A 19493-nucleotide genomic window follows, 5' to 3' on the forward strand; every position below is an offset into this window, starting at 1 on the left:
ATATGCATATACAGTAGTTGGAGTACTATATGCATAGTAAAGTAGTTATTTTATGTTGTAAAATAATCTTCCACAGTCCCCTCTAATGAGTGGAAATTACCATGACGCCACCTGGTGTAGCTCCCACAGGTGACTGATAGGCACAGCTCAACCAAGGCTTCCGGAGGTTTTTGTCAGTCTCCCTACCTGCTTCCACTACTTGCAACCTCCGGCAACCACCTGCAACCTCCAGGAACCGCACGGAAACCTTGGGTGGGGCGCAAAGTCTCCAGAGGTTTCCGTTCAGGTTTCCAAAGTGGGACAGGGGCATTATTCAAATAACAAACAAATCCCATTCACACAAGAATTCACAATATAACATGCTTTTTACATCTCACTGTCATGAATTTATATCCCAGATGGAAGGAACTTAATGTTTAATTTGCATAAGTTAATCTAAACACATCCACTCAATTCTTTTGCACAATACATGGGACTAAAATTGATATTTAGTATAAGAATATTGACTATGGATAGACAATAACACGAAATATAGATGATTTAAATGCTCTTATGACATGTTTGTCCAAAAAAAAAGACCATTTAAATCATCTTGCGAGTGGGTTTTTCTGGAACGTGATCGATTGGAATGTTGCATTTGCGATGAATTTGAACTCCATATCGGCTGAAAAAACACTGTTCGTATGGGGCCCAAATCACATTTTCGCAACGTAAAATTAGATTAAAGCCATCCCAAGAAGCAAGTTTATATGTAAAATAAATTACTTACCCTTTGTTTTGTCCCGCTCTTGCAATCCGTCACGTTGTAGGTGTTGAGGGCGATAGAAGTCGCTTTTTATTTTAATCTAATTATTAAATTGTCTCACAATTTATATATTATATAAAATCCGGAACGGAAGTCTGATCGATTATTCTTCAGCAGCTAGCAGCCTGAGGAAATCCACCTCGCACAGACAGTAGAAAACTGGAATTTAATCCCGCCACCCCCTCAAAGGCGGCAAAGTCGCACACATGACCAGTGGCGGAACTGCAGCGCCGCTGAAGGTAACTTTTGTAACATCGCTAGTAGTTAACTGATCGAATTCACAATATTGTCATTTGTCAGCCAGATGTTTGTCTCAACTCTCATGAATCATGCTAATCTCCATTAATTAACAAGCAAATATGCGTGGATATGCATTGATTCATGTAGAATTAGCGTGTGGATTCTACCTAGGTGTGTATCGAACAGCTATGGCCTGAATAAAATTGTGGGCTGAGATGCTGCATTTCCACAGTGGGGTCAACAATGCTGTTCTGTTATGACTGCTGTATAGACACAAAATGCTGGAGTAACTCAGCGGGACAGGCAGCATCTCTGGAGAGAAGAAATGGGTGATGTTTCGGGTCTCGACCCTTCTTCAGAACCGTCTCCACCCGAAACGTCATCCGTTCCTTCTCTCCAAAGATGCTGCCTGACCCGCAGAGTTACTCCAGCATTTTGTGTCTATCTTAGCTTTCAAACCAGCATCTGCAGTTCCTTCCTACACATTGCATGCTGTATAATGAGTAAAGAAAGAGAGTAATAAGAGTTCACAGATTTTTATTTTATTAGAATGATTTAACTTTCAATTATGTTATTGTTTTCCTGCAGATGGCACCAGAGTTTCTGCCTCCACTCCAATGTATGTTCTGCTAACAAATAACTTTCTATTAGTTATTAATGAGACAAAGTATTCTGTAATACCTCCGAAAAAAGGTAAGAAACGTTTCTTGATAGTAGTTTGGACAAGATATTTTTATTCATGATGTTTAGTGGTCTTTGTAACCTTTTCTTAAAGAAAGCAAACCTTATGACATTCACATGACCTCCTGTCTCATGCTCATTGTTTGATTTCCTTTTTTACAAATCATCCCAAAACTGAACCATCTCAATCTCCAAATTACATTGCTCAGTATTTCTCAATACGGAAAATGCCTCTTTCAATGTCGGTTATGTGGTTAATAAACCATCTCATCTGTTCTGCTGCTGAAAAGGACATAAAGAGCTGGAGTAACTCAGCAGGTCAGGCAGCATCTGTGGAGAACATGGACACAAAGAGCTGGAGTAACTCAGCGGGTCAGGCAGCATATCTGGAGAACATGGACACAGAGTGCTGGAGTAACTCAGCGGGTCAGGCAGCATCTCTGGAGAACTTGGACACAGAGTGCTGGAGTAACTCAGCAGGTCAGGCAGCATATCTGGAGAACATGGACACAGAGTGCTGGAGTAACTCAGCGGGTCAGGCAGCATCCCTGGAGAACATGGATATGTGATGTTTTGGGTCAAGACCCTTCTTTAGACTGCTGGTTGATTTGAATCAGCTCTGTTTATTTGTCTTTGCACCATCTCCAATATAACCCAAAAAGATCATTAATCAGATTCTTGCACATTTCCATCAATCCGTGCCCAGTACTATTTGGGGAGAAATAGATCAGATTTCCACTGCACATTGTGTGCATTCTGAGTTCACACAAAAAAAGAAAAGCTCTAATCTTACAATTATGAAGCAATGTTGCAACAAATACTAGCTCTATTCCAAAATTATACATGTTTCTATTTACTTGAACCAGTTTAGATTGTTAGTTCATCAAAACCTTTCTTTTCAGTCACTTCCCTGGTGATATTTGCACATGCTTCATGCCCATATTCTGTCTGATAGAGTCACAATCAAATTCAATTTCTTTCCAATTATTAACCCATAATTAAAAAAAACATTTTGATCTTTATTTAAATTGGTATCTTCTCCTATTATTACAAATATAATCCATTCCGTTTTGGGTTCTATTCTTGACTTGAAAAGCTTTGTAAATATATCAAATATATCACTCCAAAATTTATTCAACTTTGTACATCCTACAAATGAATGTGTTATATTAGCGTTTTGAAACAAACATTTATCGCATCTGGGAGACGTTTGGATAAAGTTTATTCAACCTCGTTTTTGAATAATATAGTCTATGTAATAATTTGAATTGAATTAAATTATGTCTTGCATTAATAGAACAGTTATGTGTATTCATCAAATACTTTTCCCATCTATCCTTCGAGATCTTTATCATTAGCTCATGTTCCCAATCTTCCCTTAATGCTTCTGTTGAGGGTGATTCTCTATTTAATATATTATTATAAAAGTATGATATTAATTTTTGTGAATCAGCCTTAATATTCATTGCTTCTTCTAAAGGATCTAAAAATATAGTTTGAAATCTATGTGTATATTTCTTCATAAAGTCACATACCTGTATATATTTAAAATATTGATTATCCTTCAATTTAAATTTTAATTTTAATTGTTGAAATGATAAGTTTGCCCACTTCATACATATCCCCTACTTTCCTAATCCCCAGTCTATCCCATTGTTGATATGCGTTGTCGATGAGAGAAGGTTTGAATGCGGGGTTGTTCAATAGTGGGGTTAGTACTGATAAATTATTTAATTTCAAGGATACTTTTATTTGTTTCCAAATTCTTATTATATTGTGAATAATTGGGTTCTTCTTATATATTATACTATTCAATTTTATCGGTGAGAGCAGGATCGTTCCTATATCGTGCGGATAGCACTCCTCTTTCTCCATTCTTATCCACTCCAACTGCTGAGTGGAGCTATCCAGACAGTACATTATGTTCTTAATATGCACTGCCCAGTAGTAATACATAAAGTTAGGTAATGATAAACCCCCAACTTCTTTAGATTTGCACAAATGCTTTCGTTGAATTCTATGTGTTCTGTAGTCCCATATAAAATTAGTGATAGTGGAATCTAGTTTTTTGAAAAAATATTTTGGAATATATATTGGGATCGCTTGAAACAAATATATTAATTGTGGTAAGAAAGTCATTTTTATAGCGTTAATTCTACCTATCAATGAGAGTGGAAGCGTTTTCCAAAATTTAATCGTATCATTCAGTTTATTTAATAGTGGTATAAAATTGGCACTACATAATGATTTGTGTCTTCTCGTAATTTGAATACCCAGGTACTTGCATTTTTCTGTTGCAATTTTGAAGGGGAATTTTAGTAAGTGTCTCGAATCCTGTGGTTTTAAAGACATAATTTCGCTTTTATTCCAATTTATTCTATATCCTGAAAAAGAGCCGAATTCCTCCATTAGTGTTAATAAGGTGGGTATACTCGTTTGTGTATTAGTAATATATAAAAGGATATCATCAGCATATAATGAAATGTTATTCTTTGAGTCCTTGCTGTTATATCCGTGAATATTCGGGTGATTTCTAATCCTTTCGGCCAGCGGTTCTATCATAAGGGCAAATAGCAATGGTGATAAGGCCCACCCTTGCCTATTACCCCTTGATAAGTAACATTTTGGAGATAGCGTATTGTTAGTTAATATTCTTGCCATAGGTCTATCGTAAAGTAGTTTAATCCATCTAATAAAATTCTCTCCCGTATTAAATTTTTGGAGTACCTTGTATAAATACTGCCATTCTACTTGATCAAATGCCTTCTCTGCATCCAACGTGATAACTGAAATATCTTCATTGTCCTCATTATGAGAGTACATTATATTAAAAAGCCTTCTCAAATTATTAAATGATTGTCTTTTGGGTATAAATCCCGTTTGATCTGTATTTATTAAATTGTTAATATAATTATTTAGCCTTCTAGCTAGAATCTTTGCTAAAATTTTCTGATCCGTATTTAGAAGTGAAATAGCTCTATAAGAACCCGGTTCATCTAAATCTTTATCTTTTTTTGGTATAAGCGTTATTGTTGCTTCTGCTAGGGTTTCTGGTAGTTTATTTTCAGTATAAGCTTGCATGTATAAATTGAATAATCTTGGTACAATTGACTCCTGAAATCTTTTATAAAATTCATTACTAAAACCGTCTGGTCCTGGGGTCTTCCCATTTTTCAGTGAGTTTATTATTTGTTTTATTTCTTCACTAGTAATCCGTGCTCCTAATTGCTCTTGTTCTAAACTATCCAATTTTGGGAGCTTGCAATTATCTAAAAAATTTATAATTTTACTTACATCTGTCTTTATTTTAGATGTATATAAATTATGATAAAATTGGGCAAACCTCTTATTAATATCCTTAGGCAATGTTAGAAACTCACCCTTATCCGATTTAATTTTAGTAATAGTTTTTTCCTTTTCTCGTTGCTTCAGTTGCCTCGCAAGTAGTTTATGTGGCTTATCCCCAAATTCGAAGTGTGCTTGTTTTGTAATTTGGAATAATCTTATTACTCTAGCCGATAGTATTCTATTGACTTTATCTTTCAATAAAGTTATCTTATTATGTTTATTTATGGTTGGGTCAGTTGCATTGTCCAGCTCTAGTAATTTTATTTTCTGTTCTATCCGCTGAAGTTCTCTTTTATTTTCCTTATTTTGAAAACTTTGGTAAGAGATTATGACACCGCGAATATATGCCTTGAAGGTTTCCCATAATAGCGGTGCAGAAATACCCGGTGTGTCATTTATTTCGAAAAAAAGTTTTGTTTGTTCTTTTATATACTCATAACCCTGCGGGTTATTTAATATGTGTGCATTGAACCTCCAAAAAGGTTTTATACTCGGCATTCCCTCAATTTTAAGTATAATAGTCAATGGTGAGTGATCAGAAATAATACTATTATGATATGATGGTTTATTCGTATATGGGATCAATTTTGTGTCCAATAAGAAATAGTCAATTCGCGAATAAGTTTTGTGAACTGATGAATAAAATGAGTATTCCCTACTACTTGGATTTGCTATTCTCCAAACATCAGCTATGTTATTATTTTTTATATAAGTATTTAAAAATTCACAGGTCTTAGTTTTAGTATATCTGCAGTTCTTTCTTAAACGTGTTCACAGAAGGTGCGCGGCCGTGCCGGCGGCTTTGCGCAGGATGCGGTACAACCAGAGCTCGGCGCTCGGAGCTCGGATGATTACGGGAAAAAATATTCGCCTGTGGGCCGGATGATTTTGTGTTGATCTAAGCCATCCTGAATAAGAGGACACTGTGAACCCAAAACGCCATCTATCTGCGTCCTCCAGAGATGCTGCCTGAAGCAATGAGTTGCTCCAGCACTTTTTTTTTTTTAAAACAGTATCTGTGTTTTCTTGTGTTTCTAGGAGCCCTATTTTGATGTTTTCATGTGACATTAAATCTAGGCTCCCTTGGTTTTTTGATAGATATATCATATTGCAGTATCTGGCCACCACTCTGCAAATCTCAATTCCCTTGTGTTTTTGCGTTTCTTTAGTAATCAAAGATTCATTGTATTATGAGTTTTGGAAAACTGATCAGCTGATCCGACTGACGAGAGACATAGACGATGATGTGGCAAGATAAAGAACAATGAATGAAGAAAGATGTGCAAAAAATGTAACAATGAGAAAAAGAATTTGCATATCCTTCATTTGTTCTTTCTCTCATTGTTACTTTTTTGCACATCTTTCTTCATTCATTGTTCTTTATCTCTCTACATCTTCGTCTATAGCTCTTGCTTTCCCTTTTCACGAACTAGTCTGAAGAAGGATCTCGACCCGAAACGTCATCCATTACATCTCTCCAGAGATGCTGCCTGTCCGGCAGACTTACTCCAGCTGTTTGTGTCCATCTTCGGTTTAAACTGGCATCTGCATTTCCTTTCGACATAGCTGATCTGATTGCTTGGACTTGCGTGTTAATTCATTTTTGAATGTTTTCCATCCAATACCATAGACCATGTGAGCAGCGAGCAGTCTACAGAGATGGACAGTGACTTTATGTGGCGTTACATGTAGAAAATCACCAGCTCATCAGAGAACAGGAACTCCTGGACAAACTGGAAGAGCTAAACGACCAGCGACAAATTATTGAACAGGTCTGTAAGTTAGAACAGGTTTTGCCTCACCATTCTTAAGCATCTTAGCTCTTAATTTGGCCAAAGGTTTTCCATCTGCCAATGCACCAAGCAGTGAGGTTGTGTGTGGCAAACTTGATGGTGTCAGCAACAGAGGTGCTTCTGTATCAATGAGCAAGTTCATAAATACAGACGACAATGTCTGCGTGAAATTCTTCTCTGAAGAACCTGTGACTGCTAGCCATGAAATATAGTAAATAGGCCCATTCTGTGAAAAGCTAACCCAAAATGTCACACACGTGACAAGATTTCATCACAAAGTGATACATTAGAAATTGTGCGAGACATCTTTAATATGGAGAAATTGACATATTCCTTGAGAGTCAAGGAGAATTCATTTGAGAAGATGTGGGAAAAATGGACTGTTTATTTGAGCCATGACACCAATTAGATAAATGCCGACCTAGATATGGGAAGATTGTGTTATATAGAACTAGATGGTATGTTTGTATGAATGTTGAATTATCTCCAGATAACTAATCAATGTAATGGTCTTTCTTTTTTTAATTTGGTTAGTGAACCACACGGTCTTATTCCAATTTTTAAAATTTATTTACTTTTTTTTCCCTCCCATCTACTTGTTTTTTAATTTTGATTGCTGTTTTTCTTACTTTGTTTTATTTATGGTGATGGTGTTGCACTGTTTTGAAAATATCTCTTAAAAATCAATAAAAATGTAAGTGAAAAAAAAAAGTGATACATTTAAAAATATTGTAAGAGATTAATCTTACTGCTATTTTCCTACCCTGCGGAACTATAATGCATGTCTGCTAAAGATATGAACTTCCCAGCTTTTTAACATTCACAGAGTTTGTAAAATGCTTCCAGTCGTATTTGATCTCTGACCCAAAACAAACATTGTCAGCATAAATAACATGTACAAATTTCACTTGATAAACCGAAAAAAATATGAATCGTATATACAGCACAAAACGATATACCTGTAATGCTTTCAGTTAGAAGTGTATTCCATAATTTTTTGTATTTTTTGGTCACATATGTGACTAAGAATGGGCCAATGGTGTATGTGGTAAATAAAATATAGCAGTAAAAAAACTAGCATAAGTGGGACCCATTGGGTCCCATGTTCACACGGGAGGGCTGGTCCCCCCACGCAATATTCCACCTCTCCACCAATTCCAATGGGTGCTGTGGGCTGAAGAGACTGGTCTCCAGAGGGCTAGTATATACATTGTGGTCCAAATGGATTCTTGGGGTGGCAGGTCAGTCCCTCAAGCCTGATGTGCTGGCAGTTCACTCATGGCTGGTGGGCTGGCAGTTGACACGGCTATTCCTTGAAATTCCATTTCAAGCAAGATGCAATGCCACCCAATGGTAGTGAAATTCAAATCCATTTCCCTACCATTTTAAGCAGGGTGCAAGGCCACCAAATTCAAGTGCAGTTTCTTATGTCCCGGTCTCACGGTGCGAGTCCACCCACGAGTGATCCCGAGTGAAAGAAAAAAAACACTCGTGGTTGTCTACGAGATTCCAAGTTTATGTTCACGAGATTAAACGAGTTCCCACATGTATGTCTAAGTTTGCCGTTTACTTCTCATTTCTGCGATGTACCAAGTTCCTCTCCTGAGTTACTCTTGGGCCAACCGTAAATGAAGGCCTGTTTTAAGTACCAAATAGAGGAGCTGGACAGCATCTCATACAGTAAGTATATTCTGATTCAGTATTGTAAGTTATTCAATTTCAGAACTTAAAAAAAAACTAGGCAGGATCTCGGCCCCGCACTCGCTGCCATTGTGCAACAAGGAGGTGGTGGCAGCGAAGCAATAGTGTTAAAGAAGGCAGCTCCATCCTGCGGCTTTGAGTTAAAGATAGAATTCAGCGGGGCCGCATCTATTGATATGACTGACAAAGGGAAAAAGCGCACCGTCCAGTGCCAGAGCTAGGCTGGGATCGTTCTCTGCTCTCATCTCTCTCTTTCTGTGTGTGCATTAGCAGGGGGAAGAGCTGTCTACCTCGCTGGGGCACAAGACCTCTGCCACCTGCCCCTTGCTGCCATCAACTTGTTTGTTCCTTTGGTGTGCCTCATCTGCCCTGCTCCAATCCCAGCCCTGCCCCAGCTCTCTGCCCCATTCTCTTGGAAATGTCGCTTCCGCTGCTGTAACGAGGAGGGGTCCGGCTGGCTGGTTTGGTGGGTGGGTGGGTGGGCAGGGAGGGGGAGTACAAACCACCGAATCCATTCTCAATAGTCGGGCATAGCCGTGTAGAACTCATGTTTCTCTCTGCTTCATATACGTGGGAATTCCATCAGCATGGTCACTCAGCGGGCAGGGAGCATCTCTGGAGAGAAAGAATGGGTGACGGGATGATGTTTCCAAAATTCTGCTGCGTCTTTGTGTTACTCCAGGACCGTGTGTTCACTTTTTGTCAACCAGCATCTGTCTTTTCTCGTGTAAGACATTATTTGTATCCGTGGCAGTTGATTGTCGCTCCCTTCAGTTTTCCCAGGGGGGTCGGGATGGGACTGGAGTGGGAGGGAGAGGTGGGGGGTGGGGGGGGGGGAAGGGGGTGGGGGGGGGGGGGGGGGGAGGAGGGGGGGGGGAGGAGGGGGGGGGAGGAGGTGGGGGGAGGAGGTGGGGGGGGGGGGGGGGGAGGAGGGGGGGGGGGGGGGGGGGGGGGTCGGGGAGGGGGGAGGAGGGGGGGGTGACTTAGTGCGGGAGACAAGTGTGGGAGAGGTGTACTGACTGTGTGGGCAGACACTTTGGTAGTGATTGCCCACCAGTCTCAAAAGCCTCCGTGTCTCCCTGTCCCTGGGATAGCAGGGGGCGATCAAACAGCACAATACCCCCCTCCCCCTCCACGCCAACACGAAGGGCAACGATCCCAAGGCTTTCGCGTCAGAAATAGCGGGCAGGCGACAACCACCTGCCATAATGCGAGAGAGATCATGCACTGTTGTAGGTCTCCTTTGCACGTCAGTGTTTCTGTCTTTCTCCATCTCATTGTTGGTCCTGTCTGTCGCTACCCCCACCCCTCTGCTTCCCGGCCATATGTGTGACCCCTTCCATCCCCTCTCCAGCTCCCCGTCCATTGAAACCGGGCGCGGGGGCTTCGCACCGTTTTCACGTCGGCAACGCCAGCAGGTCAGTGCCAGTCGCCCGGGGCAGATGCTCAGGGGCTCCCTCCCAGCGTGGACCGGGACCGGGTGGGGGAATGGGAGTCAGCGGGCTCGCCGGCTCTGCCACACCATGGGCCGCCGACAACCCAGCCACCCGTCCACGTCCACACGCTGGGTAGAACAGGAGCTGAGACTGGGAACTGTACCGCTCTTGCCCCCTCCCTCTGCAACTGCAAACAACCCCACTCTCCTGCTCACCAAACCCGTCCATCCCTTCTCTCTGGGTATTGAAGGCGCTTCTGGTCTGCAGTGTGCAATAGTCACCAAAATACACTGCATCTTTAGAAAGAAAAAATACAAAATATGTCAATCCCACTGGATAAGCCTTAGTCAAGGTGCTGTACAACACTGAAACAGGTCCTTCGGCCCAGCTTGGCCGTGCCGTCCAAGTTGGCGTCTTGGAATAGTCCTATTTGCCTGCATGTGGCCCATAGCCTTCTAAACCCTTCAGTTTGCCGTTAACTTATCTGCCGTTAATAACCTCAAGAAAAGTCCTGCTTCAGTTTCCTGGGTCCAACTCAGAGAGGTCTCCCCCCTTTCCAGGGTTAATCGCTCCACTGTTTATAATGCTCCATGCATTATGAAGTCCTCGACAGTGAACCCATGGGTAATCACTACCAAAAGGGAGAGGGGGGGGGGGGAGGAGAAGGGGGGAGAGAGGGGGGGGGGGGGAGAGAAAGGGGTGGAGGGGGGAGAAGGAAGGGAGGGGAGCGAGGAGAAAGGGGAGAGGAGAGGGGGGAAGAGAGGGGGGGGGAGAGAGGGGGGAGAGGGGGGGAGGGGGGAGAGGAGGGGAGAGAGGGGGGGAGAGGGGAGGAGGAGGGGGGGGAAGGAAGGGTCGGAAGAGAGGGGGGGGAGGAGAGGAGGGGGGGGCGAGGAGAGGGGGGGAGAGCGAGGGGGGAGGGGTGGGGGGGAGGGAGGGGGGAGGAGGAGAGGGGGAGAGGAGAGGGGGGAGAGGAGAGGGGGGAGAGGAGAGGGAGGGGGGAGAGGAGAGGAGGGGGGGAGGGAGGGGGTGAGAGTGGGGGGGAGAGAGGGGGGAAGAGAAGGGTCGGAGAGAGGGGGGGGAGAGGGGGAGGACAGGAGAGGGTGGGGGGGGGGGGGGGGGGGGAGAGAGTGCATTTTTACTTCAACCCAAACCCAAACAACCATTTGCAGGCAGAACTTTTTTTTACCTCTAACCATATTTTCATTTTCAAACCAAATTAAGGTTCACAGTGCTGTAGACATTTGTCAGTGTCATTCAGAGCTCTGCTGAGGCACACCACTTGCAGAGACTGATTGAGGCACACCGCTTGCCAAGACTGATTGAGGCACACCACTTCCTGGTTTTATAGTCCCTCCCCCCTCTCCTCTCTGAGAGAATGGAGAATTTTGTAAAATCATTAATATCTCTGTCATATTTCATCGACGGGAAAAATCCTCGGCACACATGTGGCGGAGGGGGGCTCTGAGCGAGGTGGCCAAAAATGACGGCAGTAGGTGGCGGCGTTCTCTCAAAAATCGCAGCACAGATCGCCAAAACCTGTCAAGAACAGAGTTTTAGTAATATATATATATATTTACTGGATAGGCAGCATCTCTGGAGATAAAAAATGAGTGACATTTTGGGTCAAGACCCTTCTTCAGACTGATCTGATGTTTCAGGTCGAGACTGATCTGGTGTATACACACACACACACACACACACACACAAACACACACAAACAAACACACACACACACACACACACACACACACACACACACACACACACATGTATATGTGAGTATGTACGTGTGTGTGTAAATATATATACGAGACGCACATATACATACACATTGAAATACAAACAAACAGTATTAGTGCAGTAATAACTATAATAGTCTTATGTAGTTCAGAGCTTATTTGAGGTTGTGGTGTTTAATAGCCGAATGGCTGATTTTATTTACTTGTGATTAGAATTGAATATTCTATCACCCCTGCTATTTGGGACTATAAATCACATAGAATCACAAAAAAACACTTATGTAAACCAAAAGAGGTCGGGGGACTTTCACTTCCGAATTTTATGTATTATTACTGGGCAGTGCATATTAAGAATATGATTTATTGGTTGGATAGTTCTACACAACAGACAGAATGGATAAAAATGGAGAAGGAGGATTGTCATCCTTGTAATATAGGAACGATCCTCTTTTCCCCAAAAAAACTGAATAACACAATATATAAGAAGAACCCAATTATATATGGTACAATAAGAATTTGGAAACAAATAAAATTATCTTTAAAATTAAGAAATCTATCACTGTTAATGCCAATTGCGAATAACCCTTTATTTAAACCATCTCTTATTGATAAGACATATAACCAATGGGAAAGTCTCGGAATTAGAAGGATCAGGGATATGTACGAAATAGGAAACCTACTATCATTCCAACAACTACAATTAAAATTTAAATTTAAAAACAACCAATATTTTAAATATCTTCAGATTTGCGACTTTGTGAAAAAATATATACAAGGATATCAAAAGTAACTCCTGACTTATTGGAAGAAGCAATGAAATTGAAGATGACTCACAAAAATTAATATCCTATTTATATAATAGTATTCTAAATATAGACCTACCATCGACAGAGGTACTTAGAGAAGAGTGGGAACGGGAATTAATGATAAAAATTACGAAGGTTTAAAATGGGAAAAATACTGATATATATTCACAAATGTTCAATTAATGTAAGACATAATCTAATACAATTTAAAATTGTACATAGATTATATTATTTCAAAAACAAGATTGAACAATTTTATCCAAATATATCCGCCACTTGTGATAAATGTCTAGCCCAAAAGGCAACTATAACACACTCCTTAGTTTCCTGCATAAAAACTTTATAGATTTTGGAATGATATTTTTGAAATACTTAAAAATTATTCAAGACAAGAATGGAACCTAATACTGAAATGATTATATTTGGTGTAATGGAAGATGGGAATAAATTGAACGCATCTCAAAATTTATTTTTAAATTATGGTTTAATAATAGCAAAAAAATTAATAGTTAAATTTTGGAAGGGTACATCAATACCAACGCTTAAAATGTGGATTGCAAGTATGTTGGACACCGCTCATCTTGAGGAAATGCGATTCCTCCTAATGGATAAATCAGACCAATTCATAACGAGTTGGTCTCCATTCGTCGTTTTTTTGGAATCATATGGTGCAACACAATTGTAAAAAATAACTGTTTCAGGACTGGACGAGGGTTGGTCAAGACTATAAATAATGATCTCCTTTTCTTTTCACTATTTTCTCTCTCAACTTTCCTCATTTACTCGTTTTCTTTCTTCACACACTATATATTTCACATTTTTCTATCCTTTACTATCTAACCTCTTTTTCTTATTTTCATAAAAAAAAAAAAAAAGAATTGAATATTTCAATAGGTCTGAAATTTGGCAATTATGAGCTGGCAGCTAAAGTTATGTGCACTATGTTTTATGAATGAGACATTCTGGCTGACCTCTCACCCAAGCACTGTGTAACTCCATCTGCTCTGATGGCTTGTCTCTTCAGATTCAGATTCAGATTCAGATTCAGATTCAATTTAATTGTCATTGTCAGTGTACAGTACAGAGACAACGAAATGCATTTAGCATCTCCCTTGAAGAGCGACATAGCAAACGATTTGAATAAATAATAATAAGTTCAGATTCAGGATTGGGGGGGGGGGGGGGGGGGGGGGGGCGGGTGGATTCTGGGGGGGGGGATTGATTGGCAGTTTCCATACGTTGAGAGTCATTGTCATTGTCATACCTGACAAAGAAAGTGTGACAGAGAAAGAGGTGTTCCTCGAAATGCATTAGAGCATCTACCCTAGCGCCTCCCGAGCGACATAGCAAACGATTCCATTTGAATAAATAATAATGGAGTCCGGGAGTGTCCGGGGGGGGGGGGGGGGGGGGGGGGGGTGGTGATTGGCAGTTACCGAGGTACGTTGTTTAGTAGAGTGACAGCCGCCGGAAAGAAGCTGTTTCCTCGACCTGCTGGTTCGGCAACGGAGAGACCTGTAGCGCCTCCCGGATGTAGGAGGGTAAACAGTGCCAGTGTTGTGTTGGTGGGGGTGAGAGCAGTAAATCTTTGCGATGCTGAAGCGCCCTCCGCAGACAGCGCTTGCTAGTTGGACAGACTCAAATGGAGGGGACAGCGTGGAACCGGTTGATGCGTTGGCCATTTTTCACACACCCTCCGCAATGCCTTCCGGTCGGAGACACAGAGCAGTTTGCCATAGCCATACTGTGATGCAGTGGTTATAAGGATGCTCTCGTATGGGTGGCAGCGGTTAGAAGTTCACCAGGATCTGAGGAGACAGAATGGACCTTCTTCAGTCCTCCTCAGGAAGAAGAGACGCTGATGAGCCTCTTGATCAGAGTAGAGGTATGTGTGGGTCCAAGAGAGGTCATCTAGGGGAGATGTTGACTCCCAGGAACCTGAAGCTAGAAACACGTTCCACCTCCGTCCCGTTAATGTGGGTGGGGGTGTGCGTGCCGCCTCTGGACTTCCTGAAGTCTACAATGAGCTCCTTGGTCTTCTTGGAGTTAAGGGCCAGGTTGTTGGCAGCGCACCATGCTGCTAAGTGCTGGACCTCCTCCCTGTAGGCCAGCTCATCGTTGTTGCTGATGAGGCCCAATCACCGTTGTATCATCTGCATACTTGATGATAGTGTTAGTACCATGTACAGGTTGTGCAGTCATAGGTGAAGAGGGAGTAGAGGAGGGGCTCAGCACACAGCCCTGAGGAACGCCGGTGTTCAGGGTGAGGGTTGAAGAGGTGTGCTTGTCTAACCTCACAGACTGGGGTCTGTTGGTTAGAAAGTCCAGTATCCAGTTGCAGAGGGAGGGGTCGATGCCCAGGTTACCGAGTTTGGTGATCAGTTTTGATGATGGAATAATGGTGTTGAATGCTGAGCTGTAATCGATGAACAGCATTCTTACATGCTGTCTCTTTCACCATTGCAGAGAATCTATAGGTGAATTTCCAGTTTATTATACTTATGAGTAATAACGCCATTGAAGCAGTTCATTAAGCCAACCGTACATGTACCGTAAGGCATTTTTATACAGTGATGCAAATGCCTGCAGGATCAGTGCTCTCTACAGAACCTAGTGCCAATGCCAAGCATTGGGGCGCACTACATTTTTAATCTAATAAACTACAATGTTTATTCTTGATCAATTGTAGACTAATGAGCAACTAAAACTTTCATGCCTCCAGACGAGGTCGCAGTTATATCTGAAAGCTGAAGCTAAATCCAGTCGATTCATGTGGACAGCTTTGGGTCTGATGGCCACTCAAGTTGGAGCATTGGCTTGGCTAACATGGTGGGTCTACTCCTGGGACATCATAGAGCCCGTCACCTACTTCATCACATATGGGAGTTCTTTGACCTTTTACGCATACTTCCTCATCACGCATCCAAAGAAATAATTGATATATCTTCTTCCTCTACTTTATGCGAGTACATTATATTAAACAGGCATCTCAAATTATTAAATTAGTATCTTTTGGGTATAGACCTTGTTTGATCAGGGTTTATAAATTTACTAATATATTTGCTTAATCTTCTTGCTAAAGTCTTTGCTAAGATTTTCTGGTCTGTATTTAAAAGTGATATCGCTCTGTATGAGTCCGGATCTTCTAAATCTTTATCTTTTTTTGGAATAAGTGTAATAGTTGATTCTGTTAGTGCTTCAGGTAGTTTGTTTTCTTTAAAAGCGTGAGAGTATAAATTAAATAAATAAGGGGTTGTTATCTCATGGAATTTTTTATAAAATGAATTACTAAAACCATCTGGTCCCAGTGTCTTACCATTTTTCAACGATGTTATTGTTTCACCTATTTCTTTGATTGTAATTTGAGCTCCAAGTCCCTCTTGTTCCAAAAGGTCCAGTTTTGGAAGATTACAGTTATCTAAATTTTTTTTTAATTTTACTATCTTCTATTTTAATTTTAAATGTGTATAAATGTTGGTAAAATTGAGCAAATCTATTATTAATATCTTTAGGTAGTATTAGTAATTCAGCTTTCTCCGATTTAATTTTAGTTATAATATTTTCCTTTTCTTGTTTTTTCAATTGGCGAGCTAAAAGCTTATGCGGTTTGTCACCAAACTCAAAATGTTCCCGTTTTGTAATTTGGAATAGTCTTATTACTCTTGCCGATAAAATTTGATTACGTTTAAATTTCAGTAATATTATCTTATTGTGTTTATCTGTTGTGGAATCTTTAGCATTATGTAACACTAACTGTCTGATTTCTTGTTCCAACAACATTTGTTCTGTCTTATTCTTTTTATTTTGAAAATTTTGATATGAAATTATAATTCCTCTAATAAATGCCCTAAAAGTTTCCCATAATAAAGAAGGGACCTGGTGTATCATTTGTATCAAAAAAGTTTCATTTGTTGTTTTAAATATTGATAGCCTTGTAAGTCTGGGAGTTGGGTGATCATCCCAAGTTATTAGATTTATATTGCATCTCCTTCTTGTAGTGCCTTAAAAAAAGAAAGAAAAATGTGATATACAATTAATTACAAAAAAAACAAACAAATAAAGATCTTGATTGTGCAGGGTGCAAGGCCACCAAATTCAAGTGTAGTTTTCTACCACTTCAAGCAGGGTGGAAGGCCACCGAATTCAAGTGCAGTTTCATACCATCTCAAGCTGGATCTCAACATTTTTTAAACACTAATAACACTTTTATTTTTCATTGATGGGAAGAATCCTCTGCACCTGCTGAGCGGAGGGGGACTGAGTAGGATGGCCAAAAATCACAGCCGTGTTAGCATTTTATCTAAAATCAATATACAGTGCAAATAGGAAGTTACTCAAAGCACCCAAACCACCATTTGCAGTAGTGCCTTTTAACTTCAACCCAAAGCACCCAAACCACCATTTGCAGTAGTGCCGTTTTACTTCAACCCAAAGCACCCAAACAATCATTTGCAGGCAGTGCCTTTCTACTTCAAACCAACCATATTTTCATTTTTAAACCACATTAAGGGGACTCACAGTTGAGTAGACATGTGTACAGTGTTATTCAGAGCTCAGAAATACGTGACCCTCTGGCTTCCTCCATCTTGCGGAGACTGAGTGAGGCACACCGCTTCTGGGTTTTATAGTCCCTCCCACCAGCAGGGGCAGCAGAGAGAATGGCATTTTATCATTAATATCTCTCTGATTTTTCATCGATGGGAAAAATCCTCTGGTCTCAGAAGTCAGAGGTGGGCTCTGAGCGAGGTGGCCAAAAATGACGGCCTTATAACACTTTTATTTTTCATTGATGGGAAGAATTCTCCGCACCTGCTTAGCGGAGGGGGACTGAGTAAGATGGCCAAAAATCACAGCCGTAAGTGGCAGCGTTTTATCTGAAATCAATATGCAGTGCAAACAGGAAGTAAGTGCATTTACAGTAGTGCCTTTTAACTTCAAGCCAAAGCACTCAAGCCACCATTTGCAGTAAGTAGTGCATTTCAACTTCATGCCACCATTTGCAGTAAGTGGTGCCTTTCAACTTCAAGACAATGCACCCAAGCCACCATGTGCAGTAAGTAATGCCTTTTAACTTCAAGCCATTGCATCCAAGCCACCATTTGCAGTAAGTAGTGCCTTTCAACTTCATGCCAAAGCAACCAAGCCACCATTTGCAGTAATAGTGCCTTTCAACTTCATGCTACCATTAGCAGTAAATAATGCCTTTCAACTTCAAGCCAATGCACCCAAGCCACCATTTGCAGTAAGTAGTGCCTGTCAACCTCATGCCACCATTTGCAGTAAGTAATGCCTTTCAACTTCAAACCAAAGCACCCAATCCACCATTTGCAGTAAGTAGTGCCTTTTTTCTACATCAAGCCAAAGCTCCCAAGCCACCACTTGCAGTAAGTAGTGCCTTTCAACTTCATGCCACCATTTGCAGTGCCTTTCAACTTAATGCCAAAGCATCCAAGCTACAATTTGCAGTAAGTAGTGCCTTTCAACTTAAAGCCAAAGCACCCAAGCCACCATTTGCAGTAAGTAGTGTCTTTCAACCTAAAGCCTTTCAACTTCAAGCCACAATTTGCAGTAAGTAGTGCCTTTCAACTGCAAGACAATGCACCCACGCCCCCATTTGCAGTAAGTAATGCATTTTAACTTCAAGCCATTGCACCCAAGCCACCATTTGCAGTAAGTAGTGCCTTTCAACTTCAAGCCAAAGCAACCAAGCCACCATTTGCAGTGAGTAGTGCCTTTCAACTTCATGCCACCATTTGCAGTAAGTGGTGTCTTTCAACTTCAAGCCACACCCAAGCCATCATTTGCAGGAAGTAGTGCCTTTCAACTTCAAGCCAAAGCAACCAAGCCACCATTTGCAGTAAGTAGTGCCTTTCAACTTCAAGCCAAAGCAACCAAGCCACCATTTGCAGTAATAGTGCCTTTCAACTTCAAGCCAAAGCTCCCAAGCCACCATTTGCAGTAAGTAGTGCTTTCAACTTCAAGCCAAAGTTCTGGAGCGCTAGTATGAACCATTTTAGAACAAATAGACATTTTTTGCAAGCTTTAGAACCAATAGACATTTTTTGCAAGCTTTGGAACCAATAGACATTTTTTGCAAGCTTTAGAACCAATAGAGACATTTTTTGCAAGATTTAGAACCAATAGTCATTTTTTGCAAGCTTTAGAACCAATAGACATTTTTTTGCAAGCTTTAGAACCAATAGACATTTTTTTGCAAGCTTTAGAACCAATAGAGACGTTTTTTTGCAAGCTTTAGAACCAATAGACATTTTTTTGCAAGCTTTAGAACCAATAGACATTTTGTGCAAGCTTTAGAACCAATAGACATTTTTTGCAAGCTTTAGAACCAATAGACATTTTTTTGCAAGCTTTAGAACCAATAGAGACATTTTTTGCAAGCTTTAGAACCAATAGACATTGTTTGCAAGCTTTAGAACCAATAGACATTTTTTTGCAAGCTTTAGAACCAATAGACACTTTTTTTGCAAGATTTGGAACCAATAGACACATTCTGCAAGCATTTTAGAACCACTAAGGGCACTTACCATTTGAGTAGACAGTTGTGTTCAGTGTTTTCACAGCTCAGAAAAAATAGTGACCCTCTGCCTTCCTCCTTCTTGGACACTGAAGAGACTTGTGGCACACCACTCAGAAAAATCGTGACCCTCTGCCTCCTCCATCTTGAAGAGACGTGTGGCACACCACTTCCTGGTTTACAATTTCCCCCCTGCCGCCAGCGGTTCGTTTTTATTATAATTTTAATAAAATAAAAATATAAAATAATAAAAGACAAATATTATTTATTCATTAAAAATAGAACCTAGATTAAGCAACGAATGTTTAATTAACAATTTTATTATTTATAATTAAATAGACCATAAGTTTAATAAAAAAATTTATTTTAACAATAATCATATTTCGGATAATATTAATTAACAAGTATA

The 19493-nt window shown here is 40.7% G+C and overlaps 1 long non-coding RNA gene across 1 annotated transcript; it reads left to right on the forward strand.

Moving 5' to 3' along the window:
* Positions 1-1515: 1515 nt before the first annotated feature.
* On the forward strand, positions 1516-15436 carry LOC129715285 (uncharacterized). The gene is made up of 3 exons (XR_008726475.1): positions 1516-1738; positions 6705-6846; positions 15272-15436. It is a non-coding gene; the product is annotated as an uncharacterized LOC129715285 (long non-coding RNA).
* Positions 15437-19493: the final 4057 nt, after the last annotated feature.

Source organism: Leucoraja erinacea, unplaced genomic scaffold (assembly GCF_028641065.1).
Source record: "Leucoraja erinacea ecotype New England unplaced genomic scaffold, Leri_hhj_1 Leri_1096S, whole genome shotgun sequence".
NCBI classification, from domain to species: domain Eukaryota; kingdom Metazoa; phylum Chordata; class Chondrichthyes; order Rajiformes; family Rajidae; genus Leucoraja; species Leucoraja erinaceus.